The sequence below is a fragment of the Anabrus simplex genome, chromosome 4 (genome assembly GCF_040414725.1).
Source record: "Anabrus simplex isolate iqAnaSimp1 chromosome 4, ASM4041472v1, whole genome shotgun sequence".
NCBI lineage: Eukaryota > Metazoa > Arthropoda > Insecta > Orthoptera > Tettigoniidae > Anabrus > Anabrus simplex.
In genome coordinates this window covers 25,036,181-25,057,933 of record NC_090268.1, presented here as the reverse complement: position 1 = coordinate 25,057,933, position 21,753 = coordinate 25,036,181, and positions in this window count along the sequence as shown.

The window sequence follows — 21,753 nt, the reverse complement described above, 5'->3', positions numbered from 1 at the left end:
TGACATAGGCTAACGTAGGCAACAATTGAATTTATCGTATGAGGACGAGACAATTCTCTTTTCAAGTCTTTCGACGCCTTAAAACCAACTGTTTTCGAGATATAGGCACCGCACTGGCACCGCTCTAGGTCAAACTGCTGAAGAGCAGATGTTATCACAGATATTTTCATGTATTTAAGAAATTGCGTCACGAGAAACTTCTATTACGCTCTCTCACAAGACTCTTACAGACACTTGAAGTGCGCCTCCGCTGTGAGTCCAGTGTATTGTTTCTACATTGGTTGTTCCCCTTCCTGTCCCTTCCCCTTCCCTTCTCAAACGTAGTCTTGGTGGCTGGTTGCATCCAGCGTTAGATTCTCACTAATTATTTGTCGCTCTCTTGAGCAACTACTGGGAGGTTCCCTTCGAACCCAAGGCTTCTGGGCTGCGAACATCGGAGCGTAAGTCGTGAGTGAATGTTGTATGTGTGTGTATTGAGTGAGAGGTTAATGCTTGTGGCCGCGAATGGGTGTGTAAGTGGATTTGAGTTGTGCTTCTGTGTGTGCTGTGCTGTTTGGATGGGCCGGGTTCGTAGTCCAGGGGCCTATGGCCAGTTGAAGGCCGTTTCTTTTTCTTTAATGTTAACGTTTAATATTACTTTCTAGTACTACATGTTTCCATTATATTTTCTGGGGATAATAGATCTTCTGTTCTCTCTTGTATGTAAGAGGCCAATAGAAGTTTATTGGTTTACTTTTGAAAGAGTGCTTCAGTTATAATGTTGTACATATGTTGTTGTCAGTGAATAAAAGACAGATGGATTTACAGATGGAAAGCTCCCTCACCTCGGTCCACCTTGCTTCCTCTCTGGGCATGTTCCTATTTTCCTAGGCCCTAATGCTAGCACCTTCTCAATGTTGACAGACACATGAACGATCAAGCTCGATAGCTACAGTCGCTTAAGTGCGGCCAGTATACAGTATTCGGGAGATAGTACGTTCGAAGCCCACTGTCGGCAGCACTGAAGATGGTTTTCCATGGTTTCCCATTTTTACACCGGGCAAATGCTGGGGCTGTACCTTAATTAAGGACACGGTCGCTCCCTTCACACTCCTAGCCCTCTCCTGTCCCATCGTCGCAATAAGACCTATCTCAGTCGATACGACGTAAAGCAACAAGCAAGAAAACACAGGAACGAGGCGATTGGAAGTGTTACAGCTTCCGTTTGGCCAGATTGAGTAAGAAATGCAGAAAGAAGGTATAAGTTAATTCTGTGGGAGAATTTCACGGTGCTCACAGTCAGTTGTCTCATTTACAACAGTACGGTCCGACGTACTTCTATCAGACAGATTTATACTGTTCAGTAGACTACTTTAAATTGTATTCGTCATACACGCCTTTTAAAAATGTCTCTCTTCTACCTTTTTAATACTTTTCACCTCTATTTTTCACAATTTGCTTTACGCCACACCTACACAGCTATGTCTTATGGCCGCGATGTGCTAGGAAAGGAAGCGACCCAGAATTTGCCTGGTGTTAAAATGGGAAACCATGTAAAAGTATCTTCTGGGCTGCAGACACTGGGGTTCAAACCCGCTATCTCCCGAATGCAAGGTGATAGCTTCCTGGCTCTGACGGCGTATTCGCTTGCCTGGTTATACTGTAGTTGCTTTATCAGGCTTTCCTATATTTCCTGTAAATTTTCATGCCTATCTTCTATACATGGAAAAGCGGAGATGGTTTCTGCATGCAGCTGTCTCATTTACAGCAGTATGATCAGGCGTGCAGTTGACTGAAATAACTGTTATTCGTCATACATATCTTTCTTATCTCCTTTTCTTTTATTGTTAATACTTTCCACGTTTTCAGACTCATTTTGGTTACGACGCTATAGTTGTTCTACCAGGCTTTCATTTCTGTTTATATACAGCTCCTGTTTACTGTAGTTCCTTTTCCTCATACATGACTCCTTTTCATTTCTATAACAGGTATAAGTACGGTCAAAGACAACTATTTACTTTGAATAATTAATTTTTATTACACCTTTCTTCTTAATGTATCAAACAAGAAATCATAGTCACTTTCAATCCTTCCAGGCGCCGTACTTTATACTTACAATAGTCCCGCATGCAATAATGATGCATGGGATGCCTAATCACGTGTTTCCGAAGGAGTACTACAGTGTGTTGTATTGTGGATGTTGTAAAACAAATAGCAGTCATTTTACTGCAAACGTTCTGTAACAGGGTGCTTTTGTAAATACGCAAAATGTGCAGAAAAAAAGTAATAACTTATTAATTTATACACGTTTTGACATTCCACGCTATAAAAGAGTTCTTTGTATGAAGTAAAAACTACTATTGTTCGGCGAAAGTCATCTGTTTGGAGCTTCGGCAGCATTCTCACCAGATTCTCCACAGATTAAAATGATGTCTGTGTATTAGTAGTTACTGAACACACTATCCATTGCCGATATGCAGACAGCAATTGTAGTGCTGCTGTATTCTAGTACATACACCAGCCTAGTACTATGCGGTTGTAAACGAGGTTCACTATTGCAAGGGGTTGCATTAGACGGGTAGCCCTGAGAAACATGCTGCGAGCGACCGTCCGGTTGTTATCTCTTCATATTCTGACGTAACCTCCCTGCTGGTAGTAGTGGCCCTGTAGATATCCCATTCATCATTTGTGAATGCGGGACAATTATAAGTAGAAAGTACGGCGCTCGCGAGCCGCGTTGTAAATACAGACTTTGTTTCTTGGTTCCTAAACATCACACCACTCGTCGTAATCCTTACAGGGTCTTGGATGGCAGCCATCGTACGTCCCCTTTCAGTAACTAAGTTACGAAAATATTTCAAGATACTTGGAAAGAAATCGTATAACACGTCCTGAACGTGTAACCTTTTTTATTGATCCACAGGCAAGTTCTTTGATGTCGATTGTGTCTGATGTTCTGTTTAGGTTCTTGATGATGATTGAGATGTGGCTGGGAGACCTTCCACTGGAAAACCAGGCAGAGGGTATGTAGGTTTTAATCTATCTATGGGGCCGATGACCTTGATGTTAGGCCCCTTTAAACAACAAGCATCATCATCATAATCTATCTATAGGGATTTTGACGTCTTCGTTCTTGATTGCAAGGGTGAAATATTTATTTGATTTCTCGATTACCCTAAATGGTCCCTCATAAGGTTTTTCAAGAGATGACTTGACCCGATCTATTCTGTCGAAAACGCCTAGAATTGTGAAGATCTTTATGTAAAAATGGTGTGTCTCGATTTTTATGAATGACTTTCACTGGTTTTAATCTTCCTATTTGTTGTTATAGCCTATTGACAATAGACAGAGGTTCCTTTTGGTGTGTCGAATCATCAAAGAAATCACCAGGTAATCTGATAGCCGAGTCATAAACCATTTGGGCAATAGAACAGTTTGTTTCTTCTTTAACAGCACAGATTAGTCCTGCAAGGATGCTTCTGTCCATCTTGCCAAACTGTGAGCTCTGATAGCAGCTTTAAGAGTACGGTGAAAACGTTCAATTCTCCCTTTACTTTGTGGATGATAAGCACGCGTATAATTAAGTTTGCATCCACACAGCTTTGCAAGTGACTGTAAAAGTTCAGATTGAAATTGTCTACCTTGGTCTGGAATGATCTTGGAAGGAACACCAAATCTTGCTATCCAATAGCTATAAAATTCTTGTGCTACTGATTCTGCTGTGTTGTTAGAGGTGCTACTTCCATCCACCCAGTAAATCTGTCAATCCAAATGAGGCAATATAGGAAATCTTCAGAAGGTGGTAAAAGTCCAATCAGACCCACATGAACAGCATTGAATCATTGATCTTCGTTAGTGATGGAGCTCGTTCCTATTGGCTACATAATGGTACCTCACCGTGTTGCACCCACGAAGGAAGAGGGGTCATGTTTTTCTGCAGACTTTAAATGCTGCTGGCCTGGATTATTTCTCATGGCCAGTTATACAGAGCCTGTTCATGTATAAGCTGTCCTGACAACCTTGCGATTCTGCAGCCACAGGGGCGAACGGAAAATGTAGTTAACAAGGAAGTTTTATAAAACTATCTGACTTCAACAACTATCTTGGACAACATAATTTATACGGCAGAATTCAATTCTGACTGACTGTAGGAAAGGAAGGATGTCGTTAAAATGAAAACTCCCCAAGTCATGTGTGACTGACAGTAGGCAAGGGACCCGACATTATAATGAAAACACCTCGATTCGTCAGTAACTAGCAGTGGGCACGGGGGCCTGCCATTATAATAAAAAGTCCCCAATTCGAAAGTGACTGGAAGTAGGAAAGGGGCCTGCTTTTGTATTGAACACTCGCCAAATCGATCGTGACTGGCAGTAGACGAAGGTGAAAACTCTTTAATTCGATTCTGACTTCAACAACCACCTTGGACAACATAATTAGAACGGCAGTGGGCAAGGGGATCTGGCTATATAATGGCAACTACGCAATTCAGTTGTGATTGATCGTGGGCATGGGACCCTGCCATTATAATAGGTAAGGTAAGGGTTATTCTCCCCGAAGGCAGGTCCGAACCTCCGAAAAGGTGTTCCTGAGCCGGAGTTTACGTGCGGTAGGATGGCCAGTTCCTTTCCGCTCCTCCATTCCCTTCCCCCCAACAACAGCGCGTGGCAACCCATTCAACTCCTGACCACGCCCAATGTTGCTTAACTTCGGAGATTTCACGGGATCCGGTGTTTCAACACGGCTACGGCCGTTGCCATTATAATGAGAACTTCCAAACTCGAGTGTGTCTGGCAGTAGTGATAGTGGTGGTTATTATTGTTTTAAGAGGAAGTACAACTAGGCAATCTTCCTCTATATAACACTAATCAGAAATAAACAATGGAAGGGATCCGACACTTCGAAAAATGAAGGTATCTGCCAAAGAAGGACAAGGACCAATAGGCAAAGGGCCTGTCATAATGTGAAATACCAAATTCGAGTGTGTCCGGAGTAGGCAAGGGGCCTGCCATTATAATGAAAACTTCGAAAGTCGAGTTTGTTCGGCTCTAGGCAAGGGGCCTCTCATTATAATGCGAACTTCCAAAGTCGAGTACGTCCGGCAGTAGGGAAGGGGCCAGCCATTATAATGAGAACTTCCAAAGTCGAGTGTGTCCGGCAGTAGGGAATAGGCCTGCCATTATAATGAGGAGTTCCAAAGTCGAGTGTGTCCGGCAGTGGGCAAGGAGCCTACCATTATAATGAGAACTTCTAAAGTCGAGTGTGTCCGGCAGTAGGGAAGGGGCCTGCAATTATAATGAGGACTTCCAAAGTCGAGTTTGTTCGGCACTAGGCAAGGGGCCTCTCATTATAATGCGAACTTCCAAAGTCGAGTGTGTCCGGCAGTGGGCAAGGGGCCTCTCATTATAATGCAAACTTCCAAAGTCGAGTGCGTCAGGCAGTAGGGAAGGGGCCTGCCATTATAATGAGAACTTCCAAAGTCGAGTGTGTCTGGCAGTAGGCAAGGGGCTTGCCATTATAATGAGAACTTCCAAAGTCGAGTGTGTCTGGCAGTAGGCAAGAGGCCTGACATTATAATGTGAACTTCCAAAGTCGAGTGTGTTTGGCAGTAGGCAAGGGGCCTGCCATTATAATGTGAACTTCCAAAGTCGAGTGTGTTTGTCAGTAGGCAAGGGGCCTGCCATTATAATGAGAACTTCCAATGTCGAGTGTGTTTGGCAGTAGGCAATAGGCCTGCCATTATAATGAGAATTTCCAAAGTCGAGTGTGTTTGGCAGTGGGAAAGGGGCCTGCCATTATAATGCGAACTTCCAAAGTCGAGTGTGTTTGGCAGTAGGCAAGGGGCCTGCCATTATAATGAGGTCTTCCAAAGTCGAGTGTGTCTGGCAGTAGGCAAGGGGCTTGCCATTAAAATGAGAACTTCTAAAGTCGAGTCTAAGCCGCAGTAGGCAAGGAGCCTGCCATTATCATGAGAACTTCTAAAGTCGTGTGTGTCCGGCAGTAGGCAAGGGACCTGCCATTATAATGAGAACATCTAAGGTCGAGTCTGAGCAGCAGTAGACAAGGAGCCTGCCATTATAATGTGAACTTCCAAAGTCGAGTGTGTTTGGCAGTAGGCAAGGGGCCTGCCATTATAATGAGAACTTCCAAAGTCGAGTGTGTCCGGCAGTAGGCAAGGGGCCTGCCATTATAATGAGAACTTCTAATGTCGTGTGTGTCCGGCAGTAGGCAAGGGGCCTGCCATTATAATGAGAACTTCTAATGTCGTGTGTGTCCGGCAGTAGGCAAGGGGCCTGCCATTATAATGCGAACTTCCAAAGTCGAGTGTGTCTGGCAGTAGGCAAGGGGCCTGCCATTATAATGAGAACTTCCAAAGTCGAGTGTGTCTGGCAGTAGGCAAGGGGCCTGCCATTATAATGAGAACTTCCAAAGTCGAGTGTGTCTGGCAGTAGACAAGGGGCCTGCCATTATAATGCGAACTTCCAAAGTCGAGTGTGTCTGGCAGTAGGCAAGGGGCCTGCCATTATAATGAGAACTTCCAAAGTCGAGTGTGTCTGGCAGTAGGCAAGGGGCCTGCCATTATAATGAGAACTTCCAAAGTCGAGTGTGTCCGGCAGTAGACAAGGGGCCTGCCATTATAATGAGAACTTCCAAAGTCGAGTGTGTCCGGCAGTAGACAAGGGGCCTGCCATTATAATGAGAACTTCCAAAGTCGAGTGTGTCCGGCAGTAGACAAGGGGCCTGCCATTATAATGAGAACTTCCAAAGTCGAGTGTGTCCGGCAGTAGACAAGGGGCCTGCCATTATAATGAGAACTTCCAAAGTCGAGTGTGTCCGGCAGTAGACAAGGGGCCTGCCATTATAATGAGAACTTCCAAAGTCGAGTGTGTCCGGCAGTAGGCAAGGGGCCTGCCATTATAATGAGAACTTCCAAAGTCGAGTGTGTCTGGCAGTAGGCAAGGGGCCTGCCATTATAATGAGAACTTCCAAAGTCGAGTGTGTCTGGCAGTAGGCAAGGGGCCTGCCATTATAATGCGAACTTCCAAAGTCGAGTGTGTCTGGCAGTAGGCAAGGGGCCTGCCATTATAATGAGAACTTCCAAAGTCGAGTGTGTCTGGCAGTAGGCAAGGGGCCTGCCATTATAATGAGAACTTCCAAAGTCGAGTGTGTCTGGCAGTAGGCAAGGGGCCTGCCATTATAATGAGAACTTCCAAAGTCGAGTGTGTCTGGCAGTAGGCAAGGGGCCTGCCATTATAATGAGAACTTCCAAAGTCGAGTGTGTCCGGCAGTAGACAAGGGGCCTGCCATTATAATGAGAACTTCCAAAGTCGAGTGTGTCCGGCAGTAGACAAGGGGCCTGCCATTATAATGAGAACTTCCAAAGTCGAGTGTGTCCGGCAGTAGACAAGGGGCCTGCCATTATAATGAGAACTTCCAAAGTCGAGTGTGTCCGGCAGTAGACAAGGGGCCTGCCATTATAATGAGAACTTCCAAAGTCGAGTGTGTCCGGCAGTAGACAAGGGGCCTGCCATTATAATGAGAACTTCCAAAGTCGAGTGTGTCTGGCAGTAGGCAAGGGGCCTACCATTATAATGAGAACTTCTAAAGTCGAGTGTGTCCGGCAGTAGGCAAGGGGCCTGCCATTATAATGAGAACTTCCAAAGTCGAGTGTGTCCGGCAGTAGACAAGGGGCCTGCCATTATAATGAGAACTTCCAAAGTCGAGTGTGTCTGGCAGTAGGCAAGGGGCCTGCCATTATAATGAGAACTTCCAAAGTCGAGTGTGTCCGGCAGTAGACAAGGGGCCTGCCATTATAATGAGAACTTCCAAAGTCGAGTGTGTCCGGCAGTAGACAAGGGGCCTGCCATTATAATGAGAACTTCCAAAGTCGAGTGTGTCCGGCAGTAGACAAGGGGCCTGCCATTATAATGAGAACTTCCAAAGTCGAGTGTGTCTGGCAGTAGGCAAGGGGCCTGCCATTATAATGAGAACTTCCAAAGTCGAGTGTGTCCGGCAGTAGGCAAGGAGCCAACACGGACTTCAAGCTAAGAGCAATGCAATGTAATAAAATGGTACTCACAACGTGTGTACGTGTGTAGTACAATACCGTAGCGAAATATGGCTACTTGAGCTAGTACAGTATAATGTATACTGTGTGATACGAGGTTGAATAGAATTTTTGCACTTGTAGAGCAAGTAAAACATCTAATATATTTGAAATTAGTAATGCAACGATCTATAAGTTAACGGATCACTGAACAAAATAAGTGTTTATATAATATAATATAGAGGATGTGAGCATTGAAGACCGCAGCTCGGTGCCGTTCTCAATCCGCAACGCAGTCGTTCGGTGCGATGACGTCACTCTGTGATAAGAGAGCTGTCAGCCAGCAGTTCAGTGTTATTGATTGTTTTGGCTGTGTCAGACGCAGGCGGGAGTCTAATTGTTATTCGTGAGCGACTGGTGTTTATTTGCGACAACAATGCCATCTTGAAGTGTTTACGGCTACACTAACACTAGCGGGAAGGATAACAAAACATTGGTTACTATTTTTTTCTGAACTAGGAGAAATTACGAAGCGTAGATAGGAAATAGGTTTTGGAAGCAAAGTGAAGACTTTTCTCTCCCACACCAATCTGTGGCATGTATTTCACAATATGATGGCTTCTGCCAGATTGTAAACATCCACGAGTGATGATGATCGTATTCCATCGAAGTTTCTAGTTCCTCAGGTAAACAATCCCCGAAAATGAAGAGATTCTTTTTTCATGCATATTAGAAGCCTTAAGCCTAACACTTAGCACCAAATGCACTACAGAGAATACATGCCACTTTGCGAGATATCGCAAGACATTGATTGCCAGCGCACCTAGCGGGACGGTCTTGAAACTGAGTACAGTAGTACACTATACACTATGAATTATGCCGAAAGTGAGAGGTTCCAAGTTGTCTTTAAGTAAAAATAGTCACAGGAGTTTCCTCATTTAACATCGGATGGTAAAATTATATTCTGTGACGTTTGTAGTAAAGAGGTGAGTGAAACTTATAAAAATTTCCCCCAAGGATTTATTATCTTTCTTTATTAATCTGCTTACGCTCCAGGGTTGGTTTGTCCCTCGGAGTCAGCGAGGGATCCCACCTCTACCGCCTCAAGGGCAGTGTCCTGGAGCGTGAGACTTTTGGGTCGGGGATACAACTGGGGAGGAAAAACAGTACCTCGCCCAGGCGGCCTCACCTGCTATGGTGAACAGGGGCCTTGTGAGAGGATGCGAAGACTGGAAGGGATAGGCAAGGAAGAGGGAAGGAAGCGGCCGTAGCCTTAACTTAGGTACCATCCCGGCATTTGCCTGGAGGAGAAATGGGAAACCACGGAAAACCACTTCGAAGATGGCTGAGGAGGGAATCGAAACCCCCTCTACTCATTTGACCTCCCGAGCCTGAGTGGACCCCGTTCCAACCCTCGTACCACTTTTCAAATTTCGTGGCAGAGGCGGGAATCGAACCCGGGTCTCCGAGGGTGGCAGCTAATCACACTAACAACTACACCACAGAGACGGACGGAGTTATTATCAATTTAGCAATATAAACATGGTTTCTAATTGATGCCTATTAAAATACGTAAAACTGAAACTGCCTAAAAATATTTTAGAACCGATTTGAGTGTCTATTTTAGGGAGCTAAAATAACATTTACGTACCTAAGCAACCGAGGTCTAGTAATCACTATTGTATGTTTCTCTAGTGGTTGGAAGTATAATGTGTTGTCTGAATATGAAGAGAAAATGTTTGGACAAACACCCAGTCCCCGAGCCAGAAGAATTAATTGGACGAGAGTAAAATCCCCGTTCCAGCCAGTAATCGAATCCAGGATCTTCTGAAACGAAGGCCTCAACGCTGACCATTTAGCCAGGAATTCGGGCAAGACGAAATCATTATGTAGTTTCATTATTTCTATCCGTTTTAACATGCAATTTTTGTAGTATCAATCTTTCCGCCTGATGTTTGAGGTCTGGCCGCCAGGTGCACCACTATATATTTTTCTGCTATTTGCTTTACGTCGCTCCGACACAGATAGGTTTTATGGCGACGATGAGACAAGAAAGGCCTAGGAATGGGAAGGAAGCGGCCGTGGCCTTAATTAAGGTACAGCCCCAGCATTTGCCTGGTGTGAAATGGGAAACCACGGAAAACCATCTTCGGGGCTGCCGACAGTGGGGTTCGAACCCACTATCTCCCGGTGCACCACTGTCAACATGTCTCTCAATTAGTACGGGAGAATACGAAAGTGTCCAGTACAGTATTTGCCAACATCAGGTCAGAATGTGGGATAATATTATTTAAAATGTTATTGGTTTTACGTCCCAGTAACTATTTTTACGGTTTTCGGGACGTCAAGGTGCCGCAATTTTGTCCTGGGGAAGTTGTTTAACGTGCCAGCGAATCTGCCTACTCGAGTCTGACGTGTTTTTCACCTTCAAATACCACCGGATTGAGCCTGGATCGAATCCGCCAAAATTTGGTCAAGTGACCAGAGCTCCGCCGCCTGAGATATCCAGCCCGGTCAGAATGTGAGATATCTGAATTTAATAAAGAGAAGATGTGGAAATGAGCAGCTCTGGAAGCTGTTCAATGCGAACTGGGACTAGGGTCTTACTGAAGTATCGAAAGTGAGTTAGAAGAAAATAGCAGTTGCTCTCCGATCAATTATACAGTTTCTGAAAATGAGACGAGTGAAAACGGGCTGTTAAATACGAGGGAACAGATAACTCAGTTTCCTACAGTATTTATCAGCGCTCTGTTGTTGATTTTTAACTTTTCTCATTTGTGTGCAACGCCTGTGACAGAATCAGGTGCGTGTTTTTAAGTTAAAAGACGATGGGAGAGGCAAGGGTTAGGAGTGGGAAGGAAGCGGCCGAGGCCTCCATTAAGACACAGCATTTGTCTGATATGAAAATGAGAAACCATGGAAAACCATCTTCAGGGCAGCCGACAGTGGGGTTCGAACCCACTATCTCTCAGCTGCGCGCCCCTTAACCGCATGGCCAACTCGCCCGGTTAACTTTGTACCAAGACTGCTGCCTGGCCGAGGCGGCAAAGGCGTGCTCGCTTCGCCCGGAAGGACGTGGGTTCGAATCCTCGTCAGGAAGTCGTAAAATTTAAGAAGCGAGATTTTCACTTTCAGAGGTGCACATATCCCTGAGGTTCACTCAACCTACGCCACAAATGGGTACCAGGTTAATTCCTGGGGACAAAGGCGGCCGGACTCTCTACCCCATCAAGGGCTGAAGTTACGGATAGTGGAAGCCTAAACCTTCCACCATCCAATGCCCTTCATGGCCTGCACGGAGATGACTTTGCTTTCCTTTGACTACCATCAATGCATTCAGATCATTTGCAGTAAAAATTAAGATGTGTGTGTTTTTAATGGTCCGCCTCTGTGGTGTAGTGGTTAGTGTGATTAGCTTCCACCCCCGCAAGTCCGGGTTGGATTCCCGGCTCTGCCACGAAATTTGAAAAGTGGTACGAGGGCTGGAACGGGGTCCACTCAGCCTCGCCAGCCCAACTGACTAGAGGTGGGTTCGATTTCCACCTCAGCCATCCTGGAAGTTGTTTTCCGTGGTTTCCCACTTCTCCAGGCGAATGCCGGGATGGTACCTAACTTAAGGCCTCGGCCGCTTCCTTCCCTCTTTCTTGTTTATCCATTCCAATCGTTTCATCCCCCGCAAGGCCCCTGTTTAGCATAGCAGGTGAGGCCGCCTGGGAGAGGTACCGACCCTGGAGGGTAAACAGACAAAGAAAAAGAAGAATAATAAGAAGAAGAAGTGTTTCCAATGAGGCATACACTCACAAATTGGCTAAACGATTTTTGTCTTCTACCATTCAAGCATTTGGATCGAGGTAAAATATGTTATCTTTACAGCTGCAGTAAAAGAAGAACATCTGTGTTTAACAGGGGATGGGAAGTACGAATCCCAAGGGTTTTCCGCAAAATATCTCACTTATACAATCATGAACTTAAGTAAATGTAAAATATTGGACTTCACTGTCGTTCAGAGTGGCAAGATGTATGGAGACATGGAAAAAACATTTTTTTGTGAAACACTACCAGTCAAAAACTACCAGTAACTTTTTCTTTCCGGTTACACAGGAATACATTCTATGAAGAAAAAGGCGTTGCCAGACTGTTCATCACGATTTTCACGTGTGAAAATTCTCAAAATCGTCGACAAAAGAAATTAACTGTTATAACAAGGGTTTTTGATACATGAATGGATGCAGTCCAATTATGCACATTTCCGATGATCCTCGGCCTAATGTGAAAGTGATAATGAATTATTTGAAAAACGTTCTTCAATTCTATACCATGCAAGCAATATCCATTCATGGAAAATGGAAAAAAATTCACATCCAGTGCGCACGGAAACCAGATTTGAGGCCTTAACTGGATTAAGCAAAAGTCGAAATAATATTCTGTTCTACAGTACAAGAGATAATTAAGTGAAAAAATGTTTCTGAAAGATCTGAGTCACACAAATAATTATCTACATACTGGCAGTGTGGAATGTTTTCATAATAGGAGACTAAAACATGATACCTTTAATCACCTTCTCATTATTGAATTGACGGATATGCGTTCTACAATACTGTATGTCTTTTATACCAGGAACCCTCCAGCCCCGTTCTTATTACGTATACGTGTCCCGCATATACTAGTGATGAATGGGTTGCCTATCCCCTGGTTTGCAAAGGAACGCTACAATGTGCTGTGTTTTGAATGCGAAACAAATATCAGTCATTTTACTACACACGTTCTGTAACAGGGTGCATTTGTAAATACGCCAAAAGATGCGGAAACTAATGATTAATAACTCTATCATTCAGACAAGAGCAGGCATTTCTCACTACCAAGGAATTGTTTGTAATGTATGCTGTATGAGCCTTGAACGATCCATTAGCTCTTAATTCTAACTCGGTCGGCAAAATACGTGTCTAGGAAGCAGGTCTTATTTGGAAACCCTTGGGCGTACAGACTGCGAGCTTCAGATTTTTCATAAATTAAAATTATGTCTGTTTATTGGTCGTTGTTAAGCAACCAGTCATTACTGATATATTGCCAGCAACTATAATACTGCTGCATCAGGATACAGCTTCCTACTGTGCGTTCTGGAAAAGGCTTAGTAATGCGAAGGGGCGCATCACACGGTTAGTGATGAGTAGAGCCCGGAATTTTATGCACTAATAGGTTAGAATGCAAACTTACTGAAGCGAGAAGCAAGTATAGTCTACCTTCACAACGATCATGCTATGGGGTTTGCATAAACATTAGGGGTACGGCGCTTCAGAACCCCTATAATTTAGGTTTCTCTTTCTACATTATGGAAGAGCGGGTGGCCGGCATTTCCTACTAACCCAATTAGTTTGCAATCTAACCTATTACCGCATGAAAATCCGGGCTTTAGTGATGAGGAAGATGCAGCGAGGGGCCGTCCGGTTGTTATCTCTTCGTATTCTGATGTAACGTGCTTGAGGCAGTAATGTCCCCGTAAAAATCAGTTATTAGGCACCCCATTCATCGTTAGTGCATGCGGGACCCTTATAAGTGGAAAGTACGATGCTGACTAGTAACCAGGTATAAGGCTATTGTCCCGTCTTAACTTCCGGTTGCAGGTAAATATATGGATGCTGAGTTTTAATGTTGAAAACATTTCTTAGCAGAGAAAGTAGGAGTCCTCATTTCACGAGAAACGCAAATTAAGCAATTTCCTCAATTATGCCGAAAGTTGAAGAGCTAAAGGGCCCAGAAAGGTTTCAAATTGTGAGCCGTAGACAGCTCTATCAAACCAAGGAAACACATTTCGAAAATCGCTTGCGGCCAAAATGCAGTTCTGAAAAAAAGCCTAAAATGGCTTGTTTCTTTACTCGTTTTCTCTTTTTAATTCAAATGCTAGCCAAATTAACGCATTTACATAATTTTTTCTGCAATGTGTTCCTTGGTATTGTGTTCTCAGGGATTTTTGATTTTTGAAAATATCCACACCAAATGTAGTTACAAGGGCTTAAGTGAAGCTCGGCATTGACTCACGTTAACGCTCGTAGTGGTGATTAAGTGAAACAATGAATTGACACACATTAGCGCTCGTAGTGGTGCTTAAGTAAAACAATGCATTGACACACATTAGCGCTCGTAGTGGTGCTTAAGTGAAGCAATGCATTGACACACACATTAGCGCTCGTAGTGGTGCTTAAGTGAAACAATGCGTTGACACACATTAGCGCTCGTAATGGTGCTTAAGTAAAACAATGCATTGACACACATTAGCGCTCGTAGTGGTGCTTAAGTGAAGCAATGCATTGACACACACATTAGCGCTCGTAGTGGTGCTTAAGTGAAACAATGCATTCACACACATTAGCGTTCGTAGTGGTGCTTAAGTGAAACAATGCGTTGACTCACATTAGCGCTCGTAGTGGTGCTTAAGTGAAACAATGAATTGACACACATTAGCGCTCGTAGTGGTGCTTAAGTGAAACAATGCATTGACACACATTAGCGCTCGTAGTGGTGCTTAAGTGAAACAATGCATTGACACACATTAGTGTTCGTAGTGGTCCTTAAGTGAAACAATGCATTCACACACACGTTAGCGCTCGTAGTGGTGCTTAAGTGAAACAATGCATTGACACACATTAGCGCTCGTAGTGGTAGAAAAAGGCAAACTGCTAATCTAATCGACCGGATAACAATGATTAACAAAAGGATTGTAATTTTTAGGAATAAATAAAGAACATATTCTCCTATTTTCTTATATTATATTTACCTAAGATTCGTAGCTTATATCCCTAGGATGTTTTCAACATTGAGTTGCTTGCCTGAAGCGCTAGAACTGTGGATTTTGGTTAGTATCACAAGGTGTAAGCAAGGCAGATAGAGCGTTCTCTTTTTCACAAATGGCTTTCATAGCCGCAGATTCAAAGTCTCAGGAGTAGAAGCAGCTTTTGGCTGATTAGGCCGTGTGTGTTTGCAGAATATCGCCCAGATAACTGATGACAAGAACAAAAGGCTTATTGGCGATGCTGGATTACAAGGATGCACAATATTACGACTTCTATGAGGAAATCTGTTCTTCCTAGTTTTGTATTTTTCGGGATAATAATTGTCCTTATTATGTTTGATACAAATTATTGATAATAACATTACTGTAGTTCTAAACACGAAACAACACTGATTGTGCATGATAACGCTGGGGCTGTACCTTAATTAAGTCCACGGCCACTTCTTTCCTATTCCTAGGCCTCTCCTGTCCCATCGTCGCCATAAGACTTATCTGTGTGGGTGCGACCTAAAGCAAATAGCAAAAAAAAAAGAACGACATCCCAAGACGACGAAACTTCTCGTAGGCAATATTCCAGAAAGTGTCGTCTTAAAATAGGCGAAGAAATTTTATCTGTGTGTCTCAAAATGTTTCTAAGCACATTAAGAATGATGGAATGGACAGTGAGGTACCGAGAAAGGAGTGATACCTAGTTCAGAAATGAAACAGAAGGAGCCCACTATGAATAAATAATTGAAAATTATTAGACGTTCATACTTTTCTTGATGAACTCCCGAATTTTCCATCATATTACTGCAGAAGCCGTACTTCAAAATTTTATCTTGAGCCCAATATATAGTCTCTGTTCCAACTGTATCGCCTGCATCAGGAGACCTGCTAGATCACCCATCAGTAGAAAAACATTCGAACATGATTTCCATAAAAACAATATACCACATTTTGCCCCAAAGAAAGGATCAGTGAAACATTTGCTCTGCTTATACAGATTGTCCTTGAAGGTTCCAACATTCACGTAGGAGGTAGTATGCAACAAACGAAGGAAGAAAGGTCCTATACACGGTCTCTCATATTAACCCTGATCGAACGCACCGTGTCTGTATTCTACGCTACGTCAGCTGCAGTTCTTGACCTACACTTGTTCGACCTGGCAAGCATGAGTCGCCACTCTGAATCTCAGCTGTTAACATAATGAGACAGTTATCATTGCAACGCCATATTTTCGTATGTAAAAGTTCTGGTTTCATCCTAATGGTCACGTGAACTGTCATAACTCTCGCTATTGGTGTGCGAATATATCCTAATGGTGTTTATGAAGTTCATCATTATGATAGGAAGACTGGTGTTTGGTGTGCTGTTAGTACAATGCTAATAATTTGGCCTGTTTTTTCGAGACGGCAGCAAATGCAGAGAGGTTTGAAAATGATTCTTGACTCCTTTCATCCATCAGTTAACGGGGAAAGAAAAATATCGTGGGTGGTTTCAACAGGATTCAGCCCCTGCTCATACACCAGAAGATTCCCTTCGTACAATGTCGGAAGTGTTAGCAAACAGAGTGATCAGTGCTGGTCTATTTCCCCTTTGTTCTCCAGATCTAACAGTGTGTGATTTACTTGTGCGCGGTAAACTGAAAAAGAAAAAAACAATGCATCGAACAAATGCTCACACATTGAAAGAACTGAAATAAAACATTACGAAAAGAATGAGAAACATTACAGTGACAGAACTTACTCGCGTCATCCAGAATGTAGTTACCAGATACAATGCCTGTATAACTCAGGAAGGAGGACACTTCCAACATCTGTTATAAGGTAAGATTATTTACACGCTTCAAGCAGGGCGGCCGCGCGCTGAGGCAGCTGCCGTAGCGCACAGTACGAACACCGTGCGTTCGATCTTGGTTTTTATGAGAGACCCTGTACACACTGGGACTCTGACACAAGTGGAAGCAACGCCAGACTTAGTTAGTGGTCACCAACCCATGCTTCCAAGTTGAGAGGCCCTGATCGCCCTTTTAGTCGCCTCTTACGACTGGCAGAGGATACCGTGGATGTATTCTACCACCCCATCCGCAGGGATACAACCACACGGACCGTATCACGCTAAGGTACCATACAAGCCGTGCTAGTTCGACCAACGATTATTATTATTATTATTATTATTATTATTATTATTATTATTAGTAGTAGTAGTAGTAGTAGTAGTATTGACAACAAATTCATTTCAATTGGGAGATATTCCAGTGGCAATGACTACTTTCAGTAGTATAGCAATGAAATGAAAACATAAATAACATAATAACAATAAAATATAGGCTACAACATATTACTGAAACAAAAGATTAAAGAAACAAATAGGCCTGCATAAGAAACAACCAAGCGAGTTGGCCGTGCGGTTAGAGGCGCGCGGCTGTGAGTTTGTATCCGGGAGATAGTGGGTTCGAATCCCACTGTTGGCAGCCCTGAAGATGCTTTTCAGTGGTTTCCCATTTTCGCACCAGGTAAATGCTGGAGCTGTATCTTAATTAAGGCCACGGCCACTCCCTTCCCACTCCTAGGCCTTTCCTATTCCAGCGTCGCCATAAGACCTATCTGCGTCGGTGTGACGTAAAGCCACTAGCACAAAAACTGTAATAAAAACAAAAATACATGACAATTAAAAAATTGTTCACGAAAAGTATAACATCATAATTCCAACTCCGTAAATAAAGGGCTCGATTCCTCCTCCTTTGCGAAAGAAGGTATATCCTCCGCTTTATCGTTGAACTGACCTTTTCCTGTTCGCCTAGTTTCATTTTTTCTTTGCAAGTTGCTTTACGTCGCACCGACACAGATAGGTCTTATGATGGGAAACTGACCTATCTGACTGCGAGAGCTTTTTTTTTCTATTTGCTTTACGTCGCACGGACACAGATAGGTCTTATGATGACGATGGCGCAGGAAAGGCCTAGGAGTGGGAAGAAAGGGGCCGTGGCCTTAATTAAGGTACATCCACAGCATTTACCTAGTGTGAAAATGGGAAGCCACGAAAAAACATCTTCAGGGCTGCCGACAGTGGGGTTCGAACCCACTATCTACCGCATGCAAGCTCACAGCTGCGCGACCCTAACCGCACGGCCAACTCGCCCGGTGACTGCGAGAGCAGTACGGTCCGGAGCACGCAGTGGAATACTATACATTGACAAGGGCGTTTCGTTCTTACTTGATACAGAACAAAAGCACATGTAGGATACCTTGTATCAATTGAAGACTTGACATGGGAAACGATGTAAATGCCAAATTTGTCAAAAATCAGATTTAGGATGGACAACAATATATGTACCATCGCCAATGGCCTGGGAAGACATTGAAGTGCCACGTACCTGCTCGTAGTTAGGACTGATGCTGTAAGGTGGCATCAGATGGAACTCCACGCTAATTAGCATGGAGAAGGATGGATATGCCATGTCGTCTTAGTTGAAGGAACACGGTTGAACGTTCTGTGTTACGTTCTCTCTTTACCTTGATCACCGCTACACTTTCTGTGGACTTGTGCAGAGTGTCAACATGTATCTGGTAGTTAGAGTATAGTATGATTCCACTGAACTAAAATTTCTGGTCTCCAGACATTCTTATACATGCTGTGATCCCAACTTTGGCGTTACTGAGAAACGGACATGGGTTTACAAGGTCATGGTGCCTGAAGAAATTCAGAATTTAGTGATATCAGCACGATAACCACATCAGTTTCACCGGGCGAGTTGGCCGTGCGGTCAGGGGCGCGCTGCAGTGAGCTTCCATCCGGGATATAGTGGGTTCGAATCCCACAGTCGGCGGCCCTGAATATGGTTTTCCGTGGCTTCCCATTTTCACACCAGGCAAATGCAAGGGCTGTACCTTAATTAAGGCCACGGCCGCTTCCTTCCAACTCAAGGATCTTTCCTCTCGCGTCGTCGCTATAAGAGCTATCTGTGTCGGTGCGACGTAAAGCCAGTAGCAAGAAAAGCAAAACAAACAAAGCAATGAAACATCCATTTCGGGTGGTGACAATGGAAAAACTGTATTCGATTTCTGCGGTGCAACTGTTTCAATTAGAAACATAACATCATTGCAGATCACTAACAAACCGTGGATCAAAGTAACAGTGACACATTTACCAAATATGGAAGTGTGGGAGGATCATCCTGTCCTCAAGAAGAGAAACAGAACTCTGTATCATAGGGGCCTTTAGAAATGATACAAAGGTAATATCGATAAGTAATGACAAGAAAAGAGGCTTATTGGCGATGCTGGATTACAAGGAAGCACAATATCATGACTTCTATAGGGAAATCTATTCTTCCTAGCTTTGTAGTATTACTGATACTACTGTAGTTCTAAACACAAAACAAAACTGATTGTGTATGAAAATGCACAAATAAAGCATTTTTGGGATCCCAACTACGTTTTTCTTTCCTCCTGAAAAAAAAACTTTTTGGCACTTATATCCTCTTCCGTGTCAAATCTTCAGTTGTCTACGTACAGTGGTTTGGCATTTGTCTTGTGACGAAGAGCTCAGAGTGCAAGATATCTCCCTCCTCATAAGACCATAACACAAGAAGCTAGTAGGTTTGGGTTGGAACGTATTTCCGTTTATTGTTGCATACGGCTCTCCGTAAGTTATTGCATCATAGTGATCACTGATGGTGATGGGAGCAACTAATGTTTCTAGAACCTTTGTTCCTTTATTTGTTGTGTGCTGGCTCCTCTGTAAATACTGGAACCTTCTTCAAGGATAACCTGTATAACAGGTAACTACGACGAAATGGGGAACCAAGCGCACTTGGAAAGGAAGACAGTGGCGAGGAATGGAAAAATATAGGGAAAACAAGAGTTTGTAAAGGGAAAGTTCCATATTTTATCAGTAGATCTTCAAGCAATGAAAGCTGTATCCTGTTTGAAAGCAAGTGCAACGTATCATAAGCAGAAACTGGTAATGCATAAACTACAACGTGCTAAATGGACGTGTGAGCTGTAACTGGTTCAGTCAAAGCGAAGCAGAGCTTGTTGCTTTCACGTTTGCTGGTTGTTTAGTAGACTACATGAAATAAATATTTGTTGCTAGTTCCACGCTTGTTTACTTACTTCCTGTTCATGGATTACGCTAATAGCCTGTTCCGACCTCAGATTTCATTCCATCTCTTCATAGAACGTCCAATCTCTCTTCTTCCCTTAGGATGGTATTCCAGGGCAAGTTTTGGGATTCTGTTGTTATCCACCCTCAGTACGTGGTTTTTCCAATTTATCCTGTTTTGGAATAATTTTTCATTCACTGAGAATATATTTAATTGTTGTCTTATCTCTTCATTTCGTATTTTATATTTTAGGGAGTATCCTTTCACTGATCTTAGGACTATCATTTCAGATGGTTGTATTTTGTTCCTGTAGCTTGCATTATCCACCCAGGTTTCACTTCCATATAATAAAGTTGGTACAGCCATCGTCTTATAGAATTTAAGTTGAGTTCTTCTCTTGTTTTCCTTTCAGGGTTCGGCGAATTGTACCACACTTGTATGCTGAAATCGATGAAACTTCTTCTTCACCTCGTCATCATCATAAAAAGATATTTCACAACCAATGTACTTAAAATTTGAGACTTGTTCTACTGGTTGGTTCTCAGTTACTATCTTCGCCATGCCATAACTTTGGTTTTCGTTGTGGATAGCCGAAGATATTAACTTTTACAAATGGTATTTAACTGATGTATTAATTTCTGGAGTTTACCTTCATCATCCTGCAGGATAAATTGATCATCTGCAAAGAGAACAGTATTTACGTATGTGTCTGTATTCAATTCTACTCCAGAGTGCACAGTTCGATTCCAGTTGCTGATTACTTCATCTATATATATACACACTTTGGTTTGTGTTCTTGGTCAAACACGAATCTCGTCCTTTTGTATAGACTTTGGATAACTTGAATAAGATGTTTTGGACATTGGTTTTTTTAACATTATAGTGGCTGTAGATATCTAAGCCGCAATATTTAGTGACAGATGATCCCCTCCATCTACATATGGAGCGAAATGGAAGGATCAAGGGGAAGGCCACACCCGAATATAGGTGGACTCAGTCCACAGCTGCATTGAAAGGAAGTTAGGGAACAGAGAAATGACCCTACCCTGCCAGTATGTGGCAGCAAGGAGGGAAGTCAGACACGAAACATTTCATATGAAGCCAAGGAGGTTAACCGCATATTTTTCAAATACAATTCCATTTCATGACCCACACTTCTATTTCACCAGACAAGAAACTAAGTGATTCTACCATTTCTGATATACGAGTTCTGCAGTACAGTCCACATGGAGTAATCTATATATCAAAATTTGCTAAAAACAGATTTAGCAAATCCGTCCGTCCGTTCTACTGGACCGATTTGCTTCAATTCTGTGTTATTCTGTGCGGAATCACCTGTCGGTGAATAGTGAGACATTGATAGGTTTCTAAGTTCAGGCAACTTTAAGTAATCATAAAAGCAAATCTCTAAATGATCACTCCAGTAATTGCAGACGAAGGCTTACCCTAACCCGCAATACATTCTGTACTTAGCAGGTTGCTAAGCAACTAACACTTTCTTCAATATTCTGATGATATGATTATCATTCTCAGTAATGTCATTGCTTGCAGCGATCTTTCATTAATACCTGTCAAGCCAGAGAATATAAACATCATCTGATCACGGAAAAGTAGTATATTCTGTTATAGATACTATGACTTTCTACACTTTTCCAACTTCTATGTATCTTCAGCGGATATCACAGCATTCCTAATGACGTACATACTGCTCAGAGAAAAAGTCTATGTACAAACAGACCCCATCACGACATACGTCTTAGACATTATCTGGGATCACCTATCGAAGGATAACTTTTCTACACTAGGGCAGTGTATCTTAAAAAGTTATCTACTATCAAGAAACTCTCCTTG